This window comes from Sus scrofa, chromosome 14 (assembly GCF_054392235.1).
Source record: "Sus scrofa isolate SSC_HxYL_T2T_F1_AM1 chromosome 14, Sscrofa_HxYL_maternal_Yorkshire_Landrace_v2.0, whole genome shotgun sequence".
NCBI classification, from domain to species: domain Eukaryota; kingdom Metazoa; phylum Chordata; class Mammalia; order Artiodactyla; family Suidae; genus Sus; species Sus scrofa.
Genome location: NC_139396.1, coordinates 85,271,483 through 85,291,494, shown reverse-complemented (window position 1 = coordinate 85,291,494; position 20,012 = coordinate 85,271,483). Strand labels below are relative to the sequence as shown.

The 20,012-nt window shown below is 44.7% G+C and overlaps 1 protein-coding gene across 3 annotated transcripts in view; it reads left to right on the top strand.

The window, feature by feature from the left end:
- Positions 1-4,480: 4,480 nt before the first annotated feature.
- The window catches only part of SLC16A9 (solute carrier family 16 member 9), an 83,640-nt gene continuing 68,108 nt past the window's right edge, over positions 4,481-20,012 (top strand). For 2 of the 3 annotated variants that reach the window (XM_005671011.4, XM_001926829.5), the window contains exon 1: positions 4,481-4,768. The gene's annotated coding sequence lies outside the window, so the exon portion shown is untranslated. Of the gene's footprint in view, positions 4,769-9,769; positions 9,896-20,012 lie in introns of those variants that run through there. The other variant, XM_084997021.1, reaches the window with a different exon arrangement.

The following is a 20,012-nucleotide window of genomic DNA, read 5'->3' as shown; positions in this document are numbered from 1 at the left end:
CAGAGCCAGGGATTAAACCCAAACCACAGCAGTGACAATGCTGGATCCTCAATCCGCTGTGCCACAAGAGAACTCCTTAAGATCATTTTTGACACTTGAAAATTTGTCCTTTTCAGCAAAAGCTATAGAAGCATGAGGAGGAAGGATTTATCCACTTCTTCTATTTTCTGATCTTTTATCTGTTACAGGGTGAGTGAATGTAATGGCACTAACACAGTGATCTTTCAATCTCTGAGCTAACTGCTACAAAAACTCTTAAGTCTGTTTTCTTTAGTTTTTTTTTTTTTTTATCAAATTGTAGTGTCTATGACAGTGTCTACACTGTCATTCATAAACAGGGGAAGAACAAGATGTACAAAAGAGAAGAAACCTACCCTGATGCAGTAAGTGGGAAAGAAAAGTCTGGTCAGCCCGGCAGGTGCTACACCAGAGCCCGAAGGGCTGGGCGGAAGTCCTAGCCCTCCCCCACCTTCCTCTGCCCTCCATGCTTCCAGGCTTCCTTGCTGGGCTGAGGAGCGTAGGGAGATTTTAGGTTAACTTCTCTGTCTTACGCTCTAAAAGCTTGAGACAGCAGATAGTCTAAGAAGGGACCTTTAGAATACTTGACAAATTACAAATGTGCCATAATAATATCACAAAGCAAAAAACAAATGCCTTCATCCAGGGCACCATCTCTATCATTTTTTTCATATTATAGTTTTTACAATGTTGTGACAATTTCCATCAATTTTTCTTTAAATGCTTTCCCTCCGAGTTCTCGCTGTGGCACAAAACAGGTAGCGTCTCTGGAGCACTAGGATGCAGGTTCTATTCCCCCCCGCTCCCCTGCCTGCCCAGCACAGTGGGTTAAGGATCTGGCATTGCTGCGGCTGCAGGGGCATGGTTCAAAATCGCCCCTGGGATCTGATCCCTGGCCAGGGAACTTCCGGAGAGCAAAAAATAAAAATAAATAAATAAATGAATAGGGAGTTCCCATCGTGGCTCAGCGGAAACGAATCCAACTAGGAACCATGAGGTTGTGGGTTCCATCCCTGGCCTTGCTCAGTGGGTTAAGGATCTGGCTTTGCTGCAAGCTATGGCGTAGGTCGCAGATACAGTTCAGATCCCGAGGCTTGGATCTGGCGTTGCTCTGGCTTTGGCATAGGCCAGCAGCTACAGCTCTGATTAGACCCCTAGCCTGGGAACCTCCATATGCCGTGGGTGCGGCCCTAAAAAGACAAAAGACAAAAAAAAAAAAAAAAGAATAAATGAATAAATAAATAAATGCTTTCCCAGAATTCCCGTCATGGCTCAGCAGTTAACGAATCTGACTAGCATCCATGAGGACGCAGATTCCATCCCTGGCCTTGCTCAGTGGGTTAAGGATCCCGGCTTGCCATGATCTGTGGTGTAGGTCACAGACACAGCTTGGATCCTGGGTTGCTGGGGCTGAAGCGTAGGTGGGCAGCTACAGCTCTGATTCGACCCCTATCCTGGGACCTTCCATGTGCCACAGGTGCAGCCATAAAAAGAAAAAAAAAGTGCTTTCTCTCAGGTTTCTTTCTTCCCAAGGGAGGCTCATTTATTTATTTATTTTTGTCTTTTCTGGGCCGCTGCACTCTCGGCATATGGAGGTTCCCAGGCTAGGGGTCTAATCTGAGCTGTAGCTGCTGGCTTACTCCAGAGCCAGAGCAATGCCAGATCCGAGCTGCGCATGAGACCTACACCACAGCTCACGGCAACACCGGATCCTCAACCCATTGGATCTAACCGGGCATCTAACCTGCAACCTCATGGTTCCTAGTCAGACTTGCTTCCGCTGCGCCACGACAGGAACTCCCAACGGAGGCTCATTTAAATCCAGGCTTATTTTATGACCTGACTTTGCCTCTCACTCCACCTTGTTGAAAGTGCATCCACTTCTGGGCCCAAGAGAGACCCCCAAGGGCAGGGGATACACAGAGCTCTAAAAACCAGCAACACTGAACTACTCCGACCCTCATAAGCAGAACTTGCATCTTCCTGTCACTGGGAATAAAGACCCTGGGTAGTAGGGAGGTCATTTCTGTCTTTACTGATTGAGGAATTTAGCAAGTAACAACCTCTCTCAACCAGTTGCTTTGTCTGTAAATTGGAGCTAACTATACTTAACCACTTGAGATTGCTTTGAGATAGTGCGGCCTCTGCCAAACCTGCTTTCCACCACACTCTGTCCTAGGGCAGGGGTTGATCAGGGAACTCATCCTTGGCTTCTGGGTCAAATTCCATTTGATGGTATAAAGTGTCAAATTTGGACCAGATTTCTGAGTCCTCTTGCATGTCTAAATGCTCTGCTGAGGTGTGACTGAACAATGAACCTTCACAAGGAGGTGGGGGCGATTTTCACACTCTAGCCAGGCAATAATTCCCTAGGCCAAATGGCCACTGTCCCTACCCCCATCCCCAAGGCAGCTTCCATGGCTCACCAAGTTCTCCAAGGCTACATTCTACCCACCTCATTCACTGCATTATAATCTGGACTCCCCACCCTCCACCCCAGCCATTTGAGTTTTTGACACTTGTGATTCAGTCTTAGATAGAGGTTGGAACCATGCTGTGCCTAAGAAGGAGCTAATTTTCAGTTCTTAGTTGATAGGTGTGGACTGGCTGAGCGGAAATGGCAAGGCTGGTCATAACATCCTCTTTAAAAGAAATCTGGGAAAACTCAGTCAAGATGAGGATGTGGACATGGCAGCTTCTTCCAAATGGCGAACAAAGAAGTATTTTTTGAGCAAGGTTTCCTTGTCCCCTCAATGACTCCAACTAATTATCAAGGTGACATTTGCTGTGGTGGTTAGGGGATATCTAAATCAAAGGAAAAACCTTCTAAAATACATTTTATTGACACGTAGAGAGAAAATCACACAGATTATCAGTGTATAGGTTCATGCATTATTATAAAGAGACACGCCTGAGTAACCACAAACCAGATCAAAAACAGAAGAGGATGAGAAGCTCCTTTTGTATCCTCGCTCCTTGGAAATACATTTTTTTTTTTTTCTTTTTCTTGTCTGTGCCTGTGGCATGCTGAAGACGAGGCCAGGGACTGAACCTTCACCATAGCCACAGCAGGGATCCAAGACACAGCCGTGACAATGCGGGACCCTTAACTGCTTGGCCACCAGGGAACTCTGGAGTACATTTTTTTGATGGTGTGGAGAGAATCACTTCATTTTTCCTTCCAGAAACTATTCCTGGGACCACCTCTCTCTGATTTTTACTTGTACTTAATCTCCCCCATCTTACTTAGGACAAATTAAAATTATATCAATTAGCACTGGCCATTCTCTTCCCCATAACCTAAAGGAAAGTCAGTAAATTGAGTGGAAAGGAATGATGTGAGGCAAAAGAGATGAACTGATGACCTGTCTTCTAGAAAACTCACCAGGATGTTCACAGGTTTTTTTTGGACTCTCATCTCACATAGACTCCCGGATGTGGGAAAATTGAGAAACTGAAGCCTCATCTAACCAACCCTTTCCAGGGGGTACGTCAGAATAGAGGTTCAGTGTATAAACGGAATTCTCATCCCGGTAATGGGTGGTCCCAGCCCCCTTTAAGAAGTTAGTAGAAGGTATGGCGCCCCTTCCCACAAATACCTATATACACAGGAACACAAAAAAGTGCACATTATTTTGGGAGGGGGGCACACCTAGAAAGCCCTAGTGTCCTACCTACGGACTGTCTCCAGTCTGCTGCAGTGACTGGGAATCTCAGAGCCCTTTACCTTTCAGCCAAAAATAGGAGTGTATTGTTAGTGAAGCCCACCTGCCTTGACAGACTCAGCGTCCTCAGATGCAGCCTCTCCAATCAGCACATTATGTGCACTCGGGGGAGTGGGGGGGAGCTCCCTCCTTTTCCACGGAGCTGTCACAAAGGACAGCACTTGGCACCCTCACTCCTCACTGCTCAGGAGCACTGACTCCACAAAGTTCTGGTGCCCGTTTCTCTGGGATCACTGCCAGCTGGGGATAGAGCTCCGGCCAGGAGGGCGCCCAGCGGCCCAAGAGCCTGGGAGACCAGGAGGGAACTCGCACTCATCTCTAGACCCGGGCTCCTCCGACATGCACAGTGCCCCGAGCAGCGGGTGCGGGCGTGCGGTGGGCGGCGGGGACGCAGCGGCGCCCGGGTACGCGCGCGCGCGTGTGCGCACACCCAGAGGGCGCCTGGCCGGTGGTGCCCATCTCTCCTGCGGCCTTGGTGGCTCCGGGCCGGGCCGGGCCGGGCCGGGGCCGTGGCCCCAGCCGTGCCCTCCCTCTTCCAGGCCGGCCTGGCCCGGCCCAGCGCCGCGAGAGCAGAAGCAGCGCCCCTACCGCCAGCTTTTCCACCTCCATCTCCTCCGCCTCCTTCCCCCAGCCACTAGCTCAGTCACAACCGGTTCAGACTGGCCAGGGTGCCCCGCAAAGAAGAGAGAGAGGGGGGGAAAACACTGGGAATAACTTCCCCAGGAGGAGGAGAACGAGAAGGTGGAGCCCAGAGGAGGGGCCGGCTCCTTCCCTCCATGTGGCCGCCGCCGCCGCTGCCGCGGGGCTCGGCGGGGGCAGAGGGCGGCGGCTCCCGGGGCAGCGCGTAGCGGGACCGATTGCCCAATACTCCGGCAGGGGCCGGGGCCGGGCCCCCGGATAAATAGCCGCCCGGCAAGCCCGGAGCTGCAGGGGAGAGCAGCGGCAGCGGTCTTACCTCCGACCACGTTCCCGGGGCACTGCGCCCTGTGCTGCGCCCCGGAGACCCTGCCGAGGCTGGTACTCAGGTAAAGGGTTGGAGCTTGCGGGGTGGGTCCCAGAGGTCGGCGGGCACCCGTCTGTCTAACCTCCCGGAAGCGTCAAGTAACTCAGCCGACTCCGAGCACTAGGAGGTGGCGGCGGCGGCAACAACGCTGTCATCATCAGCTGCCGAGCAGCTCGGAACTGGTTTCTAGTTTGGGCTGTGTGCCGAGGGCTGAGCGTGTCCTCACTGCGCTCGCGCCCACCCGGTGACCCCCACTTTGGTGGGGTGCTTCTCCGCGGTGGGCCAGTTTTCCCAGGGCCCCAGGGGGGCCTTTTGCACAGAGCTGGGGGAGGCGGGGAGGGGGCGACCTGGAGGGGGGGCGCTTTGTGTAGAGATCTGCTCCAGGAACCCCGAGACAGCTTCTGGGACTGCGGGTGGCAGAGGGGAGGTGGGGGAAAGCCACTCAGGTGAGCCCCTGTCTCCCAGAGGGCAGCCAAGCCTCCAAACGCACTGTTGGAGCTGGTGAGCGCAGGTGTCCCGGGGAGGGAGGAAAAGAGGGCGCGGGGCGGGCGGGTTCTGCACGCTGCGCCAGGTTCAGCACCGCGGGGTCAGCTGGGGCGAGCGCAGCCCATCCTCCGTGACCGCCGCGAGACGCGCGGCGCCTCGGCCGCCAGGACGCAGAGCGGTAACTTGGAAGGACCAGGTGCTTAACGCTCCACCTGAGACTCGTCCTGGGTAACCTGCCTTAGCTTCAGCAGCTCACAGAGGCTTTGGAAAGAACTGATAACCTGTTAAAACCTTGGTCATTGAAAACACATCAATGCTTCTTAGGATGCCACGTCTAATCCAGCCCAAGGCAGTCAATCCTGAAGGTTTAGGTAGGATTTACGCTGAATATACATATTACTTACACAGTAAGCTATTTAATATAATACCTTTTGGATCAGTTTCTTGGGTCACAGTTAGTTTGAGTGTAATTATTTTTTAAACTTAAATTACTTGGAAACTATTCAGATAGCAGGTGGATTCCCCACCCCGAAGTAGCCTTTTGCATCAAGTCCTGTTAATTTGTTCCTAACAGTTTTTAAAATTTGAGTTGGCATCAGCTGTGCAAAATGGGTCTGGCTGATACAGGCAGAGGACTGAGGGAGCTGGAGAAGATTCCGAAGTGAAAGCAGCAGTTATTCATGATAGGATTACACCTTTTAAATAAGATGTGCATCCAGATAACAGGGTTAGTGTCCATATCATTGCCAGAAATAAATCTGCTTTTTTTAAAGGCCCTGGGAAGTGGAAATTACATAATAAAAAAAGCTTAACCTGCATTTTGCCACAACTCGTTCTTTTAGCAGCCCTGAACTGACTGCCTAAGAACATTCTCCTCTGTTTCTTCTCTTCTATGTGTAGGCAAGTAGGGGATCACAAGAACCCTTCCTGTCTGTGGGATGAATAAAAGGGAAGGATAAAAGATCCGCAGAGGTAGCTCAGAATGGGTATCTTTTCTGACTTCTGATTGCAACTCTGAAAAGATGGTGGTGCAGTGGTTGGTGTCTGAATTTGGGTGAATCTGAGCATGAAGCTAGAGCCTGGAGGATGACAATTTGACAGATGTGATCAATTTGCAGACTTTAATGTCTCTCTACAATCTTTGAACCCCCACTTTGTGTAATCATTTTCTCAAGTGAGCTATCTCTTGAACTTAATTCATACAATGCACCTGGCTATAGAAAGCCATTGAGAAAGTACAAAAGAAATAGTGTCTTGCTTGTGTAACTATAGTTTTATAAGAAAGAATCACCTAGTGAATTTAATATTAATTAAAGATGGCAAGAATTCATACATCATGAGCTAGTTGGCCTCTTTGGGAGGTTATTTGTAGGACATCAGAGTATTCCCTGTAGATAATGAAATTGAACTGTAACTCAAAACTGAGTTCAAGGAAAGAACACATGACCCCCGCCTTCAAAGAGTTTAGTCTAGTGGGAAAGGCAAGTTTACAAATATCTACTGTATAAGATAGTAAAAATGGAGTCATATGGCAGTGACATCAATAGTGTGCTATTAAATGGCAAGAGAACAAGATAGGGTCATTCAAGGTTAAGAACAGAGAAAAGTTGTGTTGTGGGTGTAGCATTTGAGCTGGGCTTTGAGGAAGGAGGAGAATTTCCTTGCTGGAAAGGAGGGCTGCTGAAACAAGGGAGTACCACGGAGGAATGCATCTCTGGTGTCTTCAGAGGTAGTGGAGTGGTTTGGAGTGGCTGGAGCTTGGAATTTCAGATCAATAAGGCCGGGAGGTAGGATGCAGCTAGGTTATGGAGAACATGACAAGCCATGCTAAGAAATTAAAATGTGACTGAGCATTATTATTGTATTGATACCAAAACTAACATCCTTAACTGTAGTTTACACCTTGAAGTTCATTTTTTGTGAGCTTCCCCCTCAATAAGTAAATGAGTGAAGTCTCAATATTTGCCTCCTATAAATGTCTCTGTAAGAGTAATGTATTTCAAACAGCCTTCAATGCTTTGTTTAAACCCAGTGGTTGTTTTCCCCCTAAATCTGCAATCTTATGGTGTAACAACTCTTAGTTTGATTAAAATTTTGAATTGGAAGACACCTCCCCTTTGCTGAGCCAATATGTAAAGGCGAGTTTTATTTACTGTTTCAATTACCTATTAAGTATGATATGTCAGGTGATCCAAATGCCTTGTATTATCTAGGGAGGCATGATTTTGACCTTGGTCTGAGAATTTTAATAAGGTCACTCAGCTAAGTAAATGGTGGGACCAGGATTTGAACGCAGGAAGTCAGTCTTGAGAGCCTATCCTTTGAACAAGAGCATAATATTTGATAAAGGTTATTAATAGTATTTAGAAATTGGGCCTGCTACCTGTAGAAGTGTTTCTTTTTTTTCTTTGCATCCCCATTTCTGTCATTCTGATTTGATTTGATTTTTTTTTAAACAGATGTAATTGCCACATAACATGTTACTTTTAAGGGCACCATGTAATGATTTGATATATGTGTATATTGCCAAATGATCTCCATAGTAAGTTTAATTAACATGCATCACCACACAGAGTGACAATTATTTCATGTGTGAGAACTTTTAAAATATACTCTCTTTGGAGTTCCCTGCTGTGGCTTAGTGGTGATGAATCTGACTAGCATCCATAAGGTTGCGAGTTCAATCTCTGGCCTTGCTCAGTGGTTAAGGATCCGGCATTGCCTTGAGCTGTGGTGTAGGTTGCAGATGCAGCTTGGATCTGGCATTGCTGTGGCTGTGGTGTAGGCCTGCAGTTACAGCTTTGATTCAACCCCTGGCCTGGGAACTTCCATATGCTGTGGGTGCAGCCCTAAAAAGACCAAAACAAAAAAAATATATATATGTATATACATGTATATATATGTGTATGTATATGTATATATGTATATGTATGTATATGTATATATACACTCTCTTAGCAGCTTTCAAATATACAATAGGGTATATTAACTGTAGTCACCACGGTGCACATAATCTATCATTCTGATGCATTTCAGCATCCCATATATATTACTATGTGTATGGATTTTTTTACACTGAAATTGGTATAGCAAATCTGCTAGTTTGTACATGACATACCAGTGTGTATATTCAGGCAACAGATTGGACACTATATGTGATCATGTGCTAATTGTGCAAAACATGTGCTAAGCAAAAGAACACACCAGTGTACATAGCATCATCAGAGATTTCTTCACCAGGGCGTCATGGCTACTTGTGGAACTGAGCTTTATGGGATGGGGTTGTGGGGAGTAAATAAATTGAGACAAGAGCCTGGTAGCACAGGGAGCATGAGAGTGTGGGATAAAGGGAGATGACAATTCCAACTTATATCTAAGTGTCTGGCCCTCATTTTGCCTACAATGACTCTGTTAAATCTCTGGATCTTTTTGTCTTTTCTCAGACTGAATGATTGACAAATTCCACTGCTTTCTCTTCTGAGCCTCATAGCAGGACTAGAAACAGATGACCATTTGCTGGATGGGTCAGTAAGGGTTCTTGATATTGGTCTCTCCCCTCACATGACCTCTCGAAACCTCAGTTCCTCACACAGAGAAGGAAATTGAGGAGTTGTTAAGATTGGCGGTGGTGAGTTCCCAAGGTTCTCCCCAGGGAGACTGGCATTGAAGATAAGCAGAGCAGACCCAGATGGGAGGCGGGGAGAGCACAGGTGAAACTCTCCATGCCCAGTCAATTTTGGTCCTGTTTTAGGGAGATGAGAGGGCATGGGAGGAACCAGAGAGAACATGCCACTTCAGCCTGGGCTGGAGTTACTCAGTTCCAGCCAGTTGTTACGTAAGAACAAGGCCAACAGTTGCCAGATCTTCTGAGTTTTCAAGAGACTTCTGAGGAATTCCTGCTGTGGCTCAGCAGTAACGAATCTGAGTAGTATCCACGAGGATGTGAATTCAATTCCTGGCCTTGCTCAGTGGGTTAGGAATCCAGCGTTACTGTGAGGAATCCAGCGTTACTGTGAGTTGTGTAGGATGAAGATGCAGCTTAGATCCAGAGTTGCTATATCTGTGGTGTAGGCCAGTGGCTACATCTCCAATTCAACCCCTAGCCTGGGAATTTCCATATGCTGTGGGTGTAGCCCTAAAAAAACCAAAAATAAATAAATAAATAAATAAATAAATAAATAGGGCAGGCTAGACAGAACACTTCTAGAGATCAAGAGATCAGATTTGACCTGTCTGCTGCTGCCTTGCTAGCTGATTTCCAAGCTTCCTTTTGGCTCCAGACTGCCATGGGCCTATACTTCGTCCATCTGATCTGTACCGCATTTCTTCTCCTTTGCCAAAATATATTCCTGTACTCACCATATCTAAGTTACGATGGCTTTAGAGAAGTTCTTTGGCAAGGATTGGACTCAGATAAATCTACAAGGCCTTTAAGGTCAAGGAATGCTCTTTTTCAGTGTTGACATTATTATGCTGTTGACATAATTCAGAAGCCCCAGCAGTTAATTGCTTGTGTTAATTATCTCTTTCAGGGACAATTAGTGTGGTTTACTTCCAGGACCCAGAACTGATTCTGTAAGCATTTTCCTTCCTGCTTCTCCTTCTACCCCAACGTGAGATAACAACCAGCTGAGAAACTGATCTTGGTTTCCATTTGGAGAAGGTATATATAGGCTTGTCTTATGGTGCTTAGACAAAGAAATCTTTTATCATCTTTATGCCAGCAGGATTTCAACATTCAGTCTGTTGCTCCTTTTTTTTTCCTTCTTTTTTTTTTTTTTTTTTTTTTCCCCAGTATATGTGCTGCTGAAGTGAGCACTGTCTCTCTTCTTAAAACAGAGCTAAGGTAACTAACAAGGACCACCTGCATAGCACAGGGAACTCTACTTAATACTCTGTAATAACTTATATGGGAAAAGAATCTGGGAAAGAATGGATATATGAATATGTATAACTGATTCACTTTGCTGTACATCTAAAACTAATACAACATTTTAAGTCAACTAGACTCCAATAAAATTAAAAAAAAATATATAGAGCTATCTGGGGATGTCCTTAAGGTGAGGTGACTAACTTAAAATTTTGAGGAGTTCCCTGGTGGCTCAACAGGTTAAGGATCCAGCTGTGTCACTGCTGTGGTGAGGATTTGGTCCCTGGCCTGGGAACTTCTGTATGCTGAGAGTGCAGCCAAAAAGAAAAAGTTTGGCTTTGATGAGTTGTGTTAGTATGGAAGTTTAGATTTTTTTTTTCTTTTTTGGCTGCACCTGCAGCATATGGAAGTTCCCCAGCCAGGGATTGCATCCAAGCCTCAGCTGCAACCTAGACCTGAGCTATGGCAATGCTGGATCCTTAACCTGCTGTGCCACAAGCGGAAACTCCTAGGTTTTTTTTTTTTTTTTTTAAGGCATTTTTATATAGATCCAGGAAATAAAAATGAAAATGAAACTAATGGATTGACACGTGACTCCAATCCCATATTATTTTTTAATAACTCATTCCTAGAAGAACTATGCCATTAAATTCTTTAATACAGTATTTTTAAAGCTGAGCTTCTTGGATTAGATGAGCTAAGATATGTTCTTTGCTTTATGCCAAAAGTCTATTTTACAGACAAGTGGGCCTGAATCTACCTGAAAAGTTCAGAGCAGATCTTGACAGTGGGAAGGAAACATCTGAGTAAATAAAATAAGAACAGCATGTTCAGAGAAACTGCATTCCTTATTATGACTGGGCTGACTGAGCCAGGACCAACAGAAGGCTCTGGATGATAGTTCTGAGCCATAGTTTGTCCTTGTCCTGGCTCTTGTGGTAGGTCAACTCTCCCTTGCCCTTCAGAGAGTGTCAACAAGCTCTGGAAGTTTAACATTTAAAACCACACCTGAGGCATTCCTGTTGTGGCTTAGTGGGTTAAGAACCTGACTAATATCCATGGGGATGCAGGTTCAATCCCTGGCTTTGCTCAGTGGGTTTTAAGGATCCATGTTGCTGCAAGCTGCAGCGTAGGTTGCAAATGTGGCTCAGATCTGGCATTGCAGGAGGTAGGCTGGCAGCTGAGGCTCTAATTCCAACCTAGCCTGGGAACCTCCATAGGCCCTAAAAAGACAAAAATAAAACAAAATAAAACCAAACCTGAAAGAATCAGGTAATTATCTGATCATTAAAGACATACCATCTGATGTAATATTAATAAAATACTTTTTTTTAAGTTTATATGATTTTTGTTTTTTCCGTTATAGTTGATTTACAGTGTTTTGTCAATTTCTACTGTACAGCAAAGTGACCCAGTCATACATATATATATTCATTTTCTCGAATTATCCTCCATCATGTTCTATCACAAGTGACTAGATATAGCTCCCTGTGCTATACAGCAGGATCTCTTTGCTTATCCACTCCAAATGCAATAGTTTTCATCTATTAACCCCAAACTCCCAGTCCATCCTACTCCCTCCCCTTCCCCCTTGGCAGCCCCAAGTCTGTTCTCCAAGTCCATGAGTTTCTATTCTGTGGAAAGTTTCATTTGTGTTGTATATTAGATTCCAGATATAAGTGAATTCATATGATATTTTTCTTTCTCTTTCTGACTTACTTCATTTAGTATGAGAGTCTCTAGTTCCATCTATGTTGCTGGAAATGGCATTATTTTGTTCTTCTTTTATGGCTGAGTGTTATTCCATTGTGTATATATATCACATCTTCTTAATCCCTGTTTTTCAAGTATGTTAACCCCTTCCAATATCTGCCTGCTTTAGCCTGATGTCATATAGGCTCAAACACATTCTGAAAAAAAAAAAAAAGAAGAATCTAGATTTTCTTACCTTCCTTCCCCACATTCTATGATTTTGAAGTCCTTTTTTTTTTTTTTTTAAACATTTTTGCTTTTCTCTTTTTGCTGTCCTTGTATTTATCGTCACTTTTACAGTAGTTCGTTTGTCCCCCCCTCACTCTTAGATCCATATGCTGGCTTGTTTAAGTGATTGCTTTCCAGTTGTGGTTTCCTCCATCCTATTTCTTTTCACTTCTTTATTTAGAAAAGCCCTTTCAGTATTTCTTTTAGAATGAGTTTAGTATTGGATTACTCTTTCAGTTTTTGTTTGTTGGAGAAATTCTTTATTTCTTCTTCTATGTTAAATGATATTCCTGCTGGGTAGAGTATTCTGGGCTGCAAATTTTTCCTTTTTGGAACTTTGAATATATATCTTGTCACTCTTTTTCAGCTGATAGCCTTATGAGGATTCCTTTATAATTAAGCTTTGTGTTTCTCTTGCTGCTTTTACAAGTCTCTCTTTGTCTTTATGTTTTGCTGTTTTTATTATAATATGTCTTGCTGTGGGCCTGTTGGGTTTGACTTCTTTGGAGCCCTCTGTGCCTCCTGTATCTCGAAATCTGTTTTCTTTAAATTTGGAAACTTTTCAGACATGATTTATTCAAATATATTTTCAATTCCCTTTTCTTTTTCTTCTCCTTCTGGAATCCCTCTTATGCATAGATGGGCCCACTTTATATTATCCCATAGATCTCTTATATTACTTTCACGTTTTGCTTTTGGTTTTCTGTCTGCTCTCATGATTGGGTGATTTCCATTATTCTATCTTCCAAGTCACTAATTCATTCCTCTGAATTATTCATTCTGCTCTTTAGTGCCTTTAACTCAGTTTGTGTCTCTGCAAATGAATTTTATAATTTTTCCATGTTCCTCCTTATATTTTCTAGTTCCTTTCTAAAGGAATCTGCATTACTGTTTATATCTGCTCTTAATTCCTTCATATTCACCCTTACTTCCTTCAGTAGTTTCACTATCTCCTTTTTGAACCTAGTGTCTATTAGACTGCAGAGGTCTGTTCCATTGTTTGCTGCTTCATGCGAATTCTCCTGTTCTTATAAATGGGAATGGTTCCTGAGCTTCTTCATTTTGCTTATATTTTTCTTTTTCTGTGAGTTTAGGCAAACCAACTTCTGTAGTCTTGGAGGCCTATGTCTAGGCAAGAGTACCCCTTTGTATTTTGTTGGGGGTTACTATTTATTTTTAGTGTGGGAGTTTGGATATTTGCTGTCTCTTTCTTCAGTGCAAGTTGTTACCTCCTTAATAGGGTGCTGAGTGTGTTTCGAGGGAGGAGGAGGTAATGGGCAGGGCTAGTAGTCAGTGCCTAGATGCTGGGCTCTTGACAGTAGCAAGGACCTGCAGGATGGTGGCACAGGCTACTCCTAGTTGCAGGGCCCTGGGAAGTGGTAATGAGCCTCAGGTATATTTACATGGTGCCTAGAGCATTTGGCAGTGGCAGCAGCAGGGTGTGTGAGTACCCAGGGGAGTGAGAGTGACAATGGGTGGGGTTTGGTCAAAATGCCCTCCTCTATGGTGCTGTCTGAGGTGACTGGGGCTGCAAGTAGTGCCTGTTCATGGATCCCTAGTGGTGGTGGGCCACACCTACCTCTGGAGTCAGATAACTGCAGTGGTTTGCCTCTGCCACCTGTAGACCTCACAAGAAGTAACCCATCCCACTTAGCCCACTCAGGAAGTGCTGTACAGGCTGCTCCAAGTTGCAGGGTCCTGGGAAGTGACAGTGATCAGGCATGTGTGGGCACTGCCTGGAGTGTTTGGCAATAGCAGCAGCAGGGCAGATGTGTTCTCAGGGGAGTGAGGCCAACAACAGGTGGTTCTGGGTTACAGTGCCCTCCTATTTGCCAACCTCTGAGGTGACTGGGGCTGCAGGTGGAGCCTGTTCACAGACCCCTAGTGGTGGCGGGCCATGCCCCTCTCTGGTTTCTGAGATGACTGCTGTGGTTTGTCCCTGCTGCCTGTAGATCATGCAAGAGGTGCTGCATTGTGCTTAGCCCCCTGATGCCCTTAGCTCCCACAAGAGGTGCCCAGCTACCCATAGCCCACCCAAGAAGTGCCCGGTGTCTGGTAGCCCGAGCAAGTGGCCTCTTGCTACTTGTAGCCTGTGCCAGAGGCACCTTGCCCTCTGAGAACCTGCGAGTGCACTGGGAAAGATTCCTATGGCAGCCACCCCTTCCTCCTCTTGCCTTCTTGGCTTCTCCTGTGGGCCCAGACCTCCTCCTGGGTTCCCTTGGCTGTGGTGTTCTGCTCTCCAGCTCTTTGCACACTGCTCCCTAGCCCCTCAGGCTGTCTCAACACAGCCAACCCTAGTCGTCTCCCTGGAACTGACCTCCAGAGCTAGAGTTTCAGCACCCAGTCTCAGGCTGTGGTGTCTGGAGCAGTGGTGCAGATGATCTGTGCAGCTCTCGCTTTGCTTTGCCCTCCTCAGTCCAGCTGCTATGCTTTTCTCAGCGACTTTGCGATCCTTCCATCTCTGCTCATCTCCCCATCGATAAGATGGCTTCCTAGGGTGTGGGTTCCTTTTCTCTTTAACAGCTCCCTTTCAGGAGTACTAGTCCCTTCCTGATTCCTTTTCTCTCTCTTCCTCTTTCTCTTTTTTTCTTTTGTTCTACCCAGTTATGTGAAGAGTTTCTTGCCTTTTTTTGGTGAGTTAAGTTCTTCTGCAAGTGTTCAGTAGATGTTCTGTGTGAACTGTTCTACATGTAGATGTGTTTTTTTAATTTGTCTGTGGGAGAAGGTTAGTGCCACATCTTACTCATCCGCCATCTTGATCCTTCTCTCTTTATTGGTAAAGTATTTGGATTTAAAAATCAACTTCTTGGGAGTTCCCTTCATGGCTCAGCAGTTAACAAACCCGACTAAGGTCCATGAGGATGTGGGTTTGATCCCTGGCCTTGCTCAGTGGGTTAAGGATCTGGCGTTGCTGTGAGCTGAGGTGTAGGTAGCAGATGTGGTTTGGATCCTGCGTTGCTATGACCGTGGCGTAGGCCAGCAGCTGTAGCTCTGATTCAACTCCTAGCCTGGGAACCTCCAAGTGCCACACGTGCAGCCCTAAAAAGCAATAAATAAATAAATAAATAAATAAATAAATAAATAAAGTAAAATCAAATTTTTTGGAGTTCCCTGGTGGCTCAGTGGGTTAAGGATTTGGCATCGTCACTACCATGGCTCAGGTCACTGATGCAGTGTGGGTTTGACGCCGGCCTGCGAACTCCTCATGCTGTGGGCCTGGCCAAAAAAAATCAACTTCTTCATTTTCACCCATATATTTAGCTAGCCTTTCAGATGAAGTGATAGAAGCAGGCTCTACACTCCATGGAGGCAGAGACCACATCACCTTTGTTCTACAATATCTTATTTATTTGTTTATTTTAGGGCCACACTTGTGGCAAATGGAAGTTCCCTGGCAAGGGGTTGAATTGGAGCTGCAGTTGCCCACCTGCACCACAGCCACAGCACGCTGGAATCTTAACCCACTGAGTGAGGCCACAGATTGAACCCACAGCCTCATAGATACTAGTTGAGTTCTTAACCCACTGAACTACAACGGAAACTACCACAACATCTTCTAAATGCACTCAATTCATTTTCTTTGAAAGGCACAATACCTTCCAAATGTACTCAGTTCATTTTGTTGAATGAGAGATATGTATCATTTTACTATACAGGAGATTTAGGTAAGTTCCCTATTGCATTCATTCATTGAATTCCTAAAGATATGTTGACTTGTACTATGTGCCAAGTGCAATTCTTAGTGCTGGGGAGATGGGACAGGCTTGTGGGTTAGATACCTTAAAGATTAATAATATATTGTGATTAATGTTATAATAGCAAGATTGCCCAAATTATTGTCAGACCTTAGAGGAAGAATGACTAACTGTTGGAGGGTCAGATAGCATCAAGGAAGAGGGGACATTTAGGCCAAGCCCTGAAGGAAAAGCAGGAGTTGTCTGTAGACAAGTTGGAGAAAGGATGACAGCCCCTTTAGCAAGCTGCTGGGGACCAAAGAGGCAAAGGCACAGAAGAGGAAGGAGCAGGGCTCGGGGGCTGAGTTGTGACAGTGGCTTGGGGAGCACAGGTTTGGGGGACATCCTAGAGAGGTGGTTGGGGGCTGGATTGTTGCAAATCTTTAGAGGAAAACCAAAAGAATGAGGTAGGTAGCTTGGTATTGAAAGATCTAAATACCTAATAGCATATGATTTGTAAAACTAATTTTTTCATTTTTATTTATAATTTGTTTTTTTTATGGCCATACCCATGACATATAGCAATTCCTGGGCCAGGGATTGAATCCAAGCTACAGCTGCAATCTACACTGCAGCTGCAGCAACACTAGATCTCTAACCCACTGTGGTGGGTAAGGGATTGAATCTGCATCTCCAGAGTGACCTGAGCCACTGCAGTTGGATTCTTAACACACTGTGCCACAGTGGGAACTCCTATTTATAATTTTTGAAGAACATTATGTATTGATGGAGAGCTGTGAACTTCGTGAGTGCAGGAATAATTGCCTTTGATTTTCTTTTGAACTTAGAAGTTAAATAGAAACCATAGTAAGAACATTTTTCTTTCTTTCTTTTTTTGTCTTTTTGTCTTTTTAGGGCCACACCCATGGCATATGGAGATTCCCAGGCTAGGGGTCGAATTGGAGCTGTAGCCGCCAACCTACGCCAGAGCCACAGCAATGCGGGATCCCAGCCGCATCTGTGACCTATACCACAGCTCATGGCAACACTGGATCCTTAACCCACTGAGTTAGGCCAGGGATTGAACCCACAACCTCATGGTTCCTAGTCGGATTCGTTAACCACTGTGCCACAACAGGAACTCCAAGAGCATTTTTCTTGTTTGGTTGCATAGAAGCCAAAAAACATTGAGCAGATGAGTGACTAGGTCTTGAGGAAGTGGAAGTGGGGAAGGTACTCTCAAGTTTTTCTAAGAAAATCTTTAAAAGATGCCGCAACTATAATAGTGTCTATAAACATTTACTCTCTGCCAAGGACCACAACTAATGCTTTGTGGAGATTATTTCCTATTCCTCATAAAAGTCCCATGAGGAAGGAGTTCTTCCTAATCTCATTTTATCAATGAGGAAACTGAGAAGGTTATTAAGTTGCTGAAAGCCACATGGATAGGAGTTCTCTTTGTAGTGCCGCAGATTAAGGACCTAGCATTGTCACTGAAGCAACTTAGGTTGATGCTGTGGCTTGGTTCTGTCCCTGGCCTGGGAACTTTCACATGCCATGGGCATGGACAAAAAAAAAAAAAAAAAAAAAAAAAAAAAAGTCACTAAAGTGACATGGCTAATAGCAGAACCTTAACTACAAACCCAAGATTAATGACTCAAGGGTCCATGTTCCAGACAAGGGACTTTCCATGTTTTCGACCGTGACCCACAGTAAGATGCATTTTATAGCCCAACCCTGCCCACATACACAGGCACACATCTTAACATGAAGGAAATGTTTTCTTTTTCTTTTTTTTAGGGCTGCACCCATCGCATATGGAGATTCCTAAGCTAGGGGTCGAATTGGAGCAGTAGCCATAGCCATAGTGACAGCAACACGAGATCCGAGCTACGTCTGTGAACTACGCCACAGCTCATGGCAATGCCAGATCCTTAACCCACTGAGCGAGGTCAGGGATCGAACCTGTGTCCTCATGGATACTGGTCAGACTCATTTCCACTGAGCCATGACAGGAACTCCAGAAATTTTCTCAAAATAGTGCTTAACCCTTACCACTGTGCAGGAGGTGCTCTTCTATTTTCTTCCTTTCATCTGTTTTATTCTAGTTTAAATTTCAGTATTAGGCAATGCTGCTCACCATCCACAATTGATTTCATGACACATAATACATTGCAGAATTTGGACAATACTTTTTAGCCCTCTGCTTTGCATTGCTTCCCAAACTGTAACTTAATGCCCCTCTCTTTCTTCTTCTTCTTTTTTTTTTTTTGGCCATGCCCACCATGCAGAAGTTTCCAGGCCAGGGTTCAAACCCACACCACAGCAGTAACAACTGAATCCTTAACTGCTGGGCCACCAGGGGACTCCTTAAAACCCTTTTCTGTTAAATTCAGCAAGTATTTATTCAGCGCCTATTATATGCAGACATGTGGAAAGAACATAAAGAATATAAGGTATGCCCTGATCCCAAGGAATTTTTCAGTGTAGTCAAGAGAAAAACAAGTAATGGCTAATAATTATGCATGCCAGGAAAAAAATAAGAGAGGCACAAGCCATATATAATGGGAGAACACAGAAGAAGAAGTGATAGATACTAGCTCTAAATGTGTTTTTTTTTTGGTCCACACCCATGGCATGTAGAAGTTCCTGGGCCAGGGATTGAACCCGCACCACAGCAGCAACCCAAACCACTGCAGTGACAATGCCAGATCCTTAACCCACTGCACTACAAGAGAACTCCCTCTAAATGTATATGATTTAACAGTAGTATTTAGTGGGGTTTTTTGTGTGTGTGCTACAAGAAAACATTCAAAGACTTTTACCAAATAAATGAAAATGTCTTTGGTAAAGATCTTTAGGACTTAAGGCCAAAGGGAATCTGAAGACTGAAATAGTCTTTGTATTATTCTCAAAGTCCTTGAAGTGGTCAAAGTATCATCATTATTATTTAGATATTAGTTTGTCCAGTATGAGCCCCTGAAGAATGTTAGCATGTTCAGTCATGTTAAAGAGGATCCATTTTCAAAAAAAGATTCCAGGAGTTCCCGTTGTGGTGCAGCAGGATGGTGACATCTTGGGAATGCTGGGACGCAGCTTCCATCCTTGGCCTGGCACAGTGGGTTAAGGATCTGGTATTGCCACAGCTGCAGCTTAGGTTATGACTGTGGCTTTGGTCTGATCCCTGGCCTGGAGAACTCCAAATGCCGAGAGACTGCCAAAAAAGAAAAAAAAAGTTTCCAGTCAACTTCCCAAAGTAAAAAAATGAAAACCCTATATACTATTTATTAAGCTGTATTTGGTGATAAATCCTAGGGTTAAGTGGAGAGAGCCTTAAGTAGAATCTAGCAAAAGTCCTGTGGACCCTGAAGGTAGAAAGAGGGTTATTCATATTTTCCTAATGTATCTTACATAGATTAAAAAGATATTGTTTGAAAATCCTGGTACTGTGTCTGATACATAGAAAGTGTTCATAAAAAATGGTAATTAAGGAGTTCCCACTGTGGTGCAGAGGGTCGAGGATCTGACATTGCTTCAGCTGTGTTGTAGGTCACAGCTGTGATTCAGATTCGATCCCTGGCCCAGGAACTTCCATTTGCCTGGGGTGTGGCCAAAAAAAAAGAAAAAAATTTCTAATTCTTAGAATTTTTCTTAATTCCACAGTTGAAAGAACTCCAAAGAAAGAGTGGTATTATCATTGGGATTTCAGGATATTTGAATTTGGATACATTTTTTTCCCATAGCCATGTTTGAAGTATGTAAAAAAGATCAATTTAAATAACTAAAGGAGTTTCCGTTGTAGCACAGCAGAAATGAATCCGACTAGGAACTATGAGGTTGCGGGTTTGATCCCTGGCCTCGTTCAGTGGGTTAAGGATCTGGTGTTGCCGTGACCTCTGGTGTAGGTCACAGAGGCAGCTTGGATCCCATGTTGCTCTGGCTGTGGTATAGGCCAGCAGCTACAGCTCCGATTGGACCCCTAGCCTGGGAACCTCCATATGCCGAGGGTGTGGTCCTAAAAAGCAAAACATAAATAAATAAATAAGTAAATAAAAGCAGTCAAGGCTTTCCTTTTATGCTTGGACACTAGGACCTGCAGTTATGTCTGATGGTGCTGGGTCTCACTCCTTCTGCTTGGGGACTTCACTTGGGGATCTATCTACTGGAGCCCTTTAGCAACCTCGTCTCAACCCCAGAGATCCTTTATTTTTTTTTTTCCCCAGAGATCCTGTTTTCATGGGTCTAGGGATGGCCTA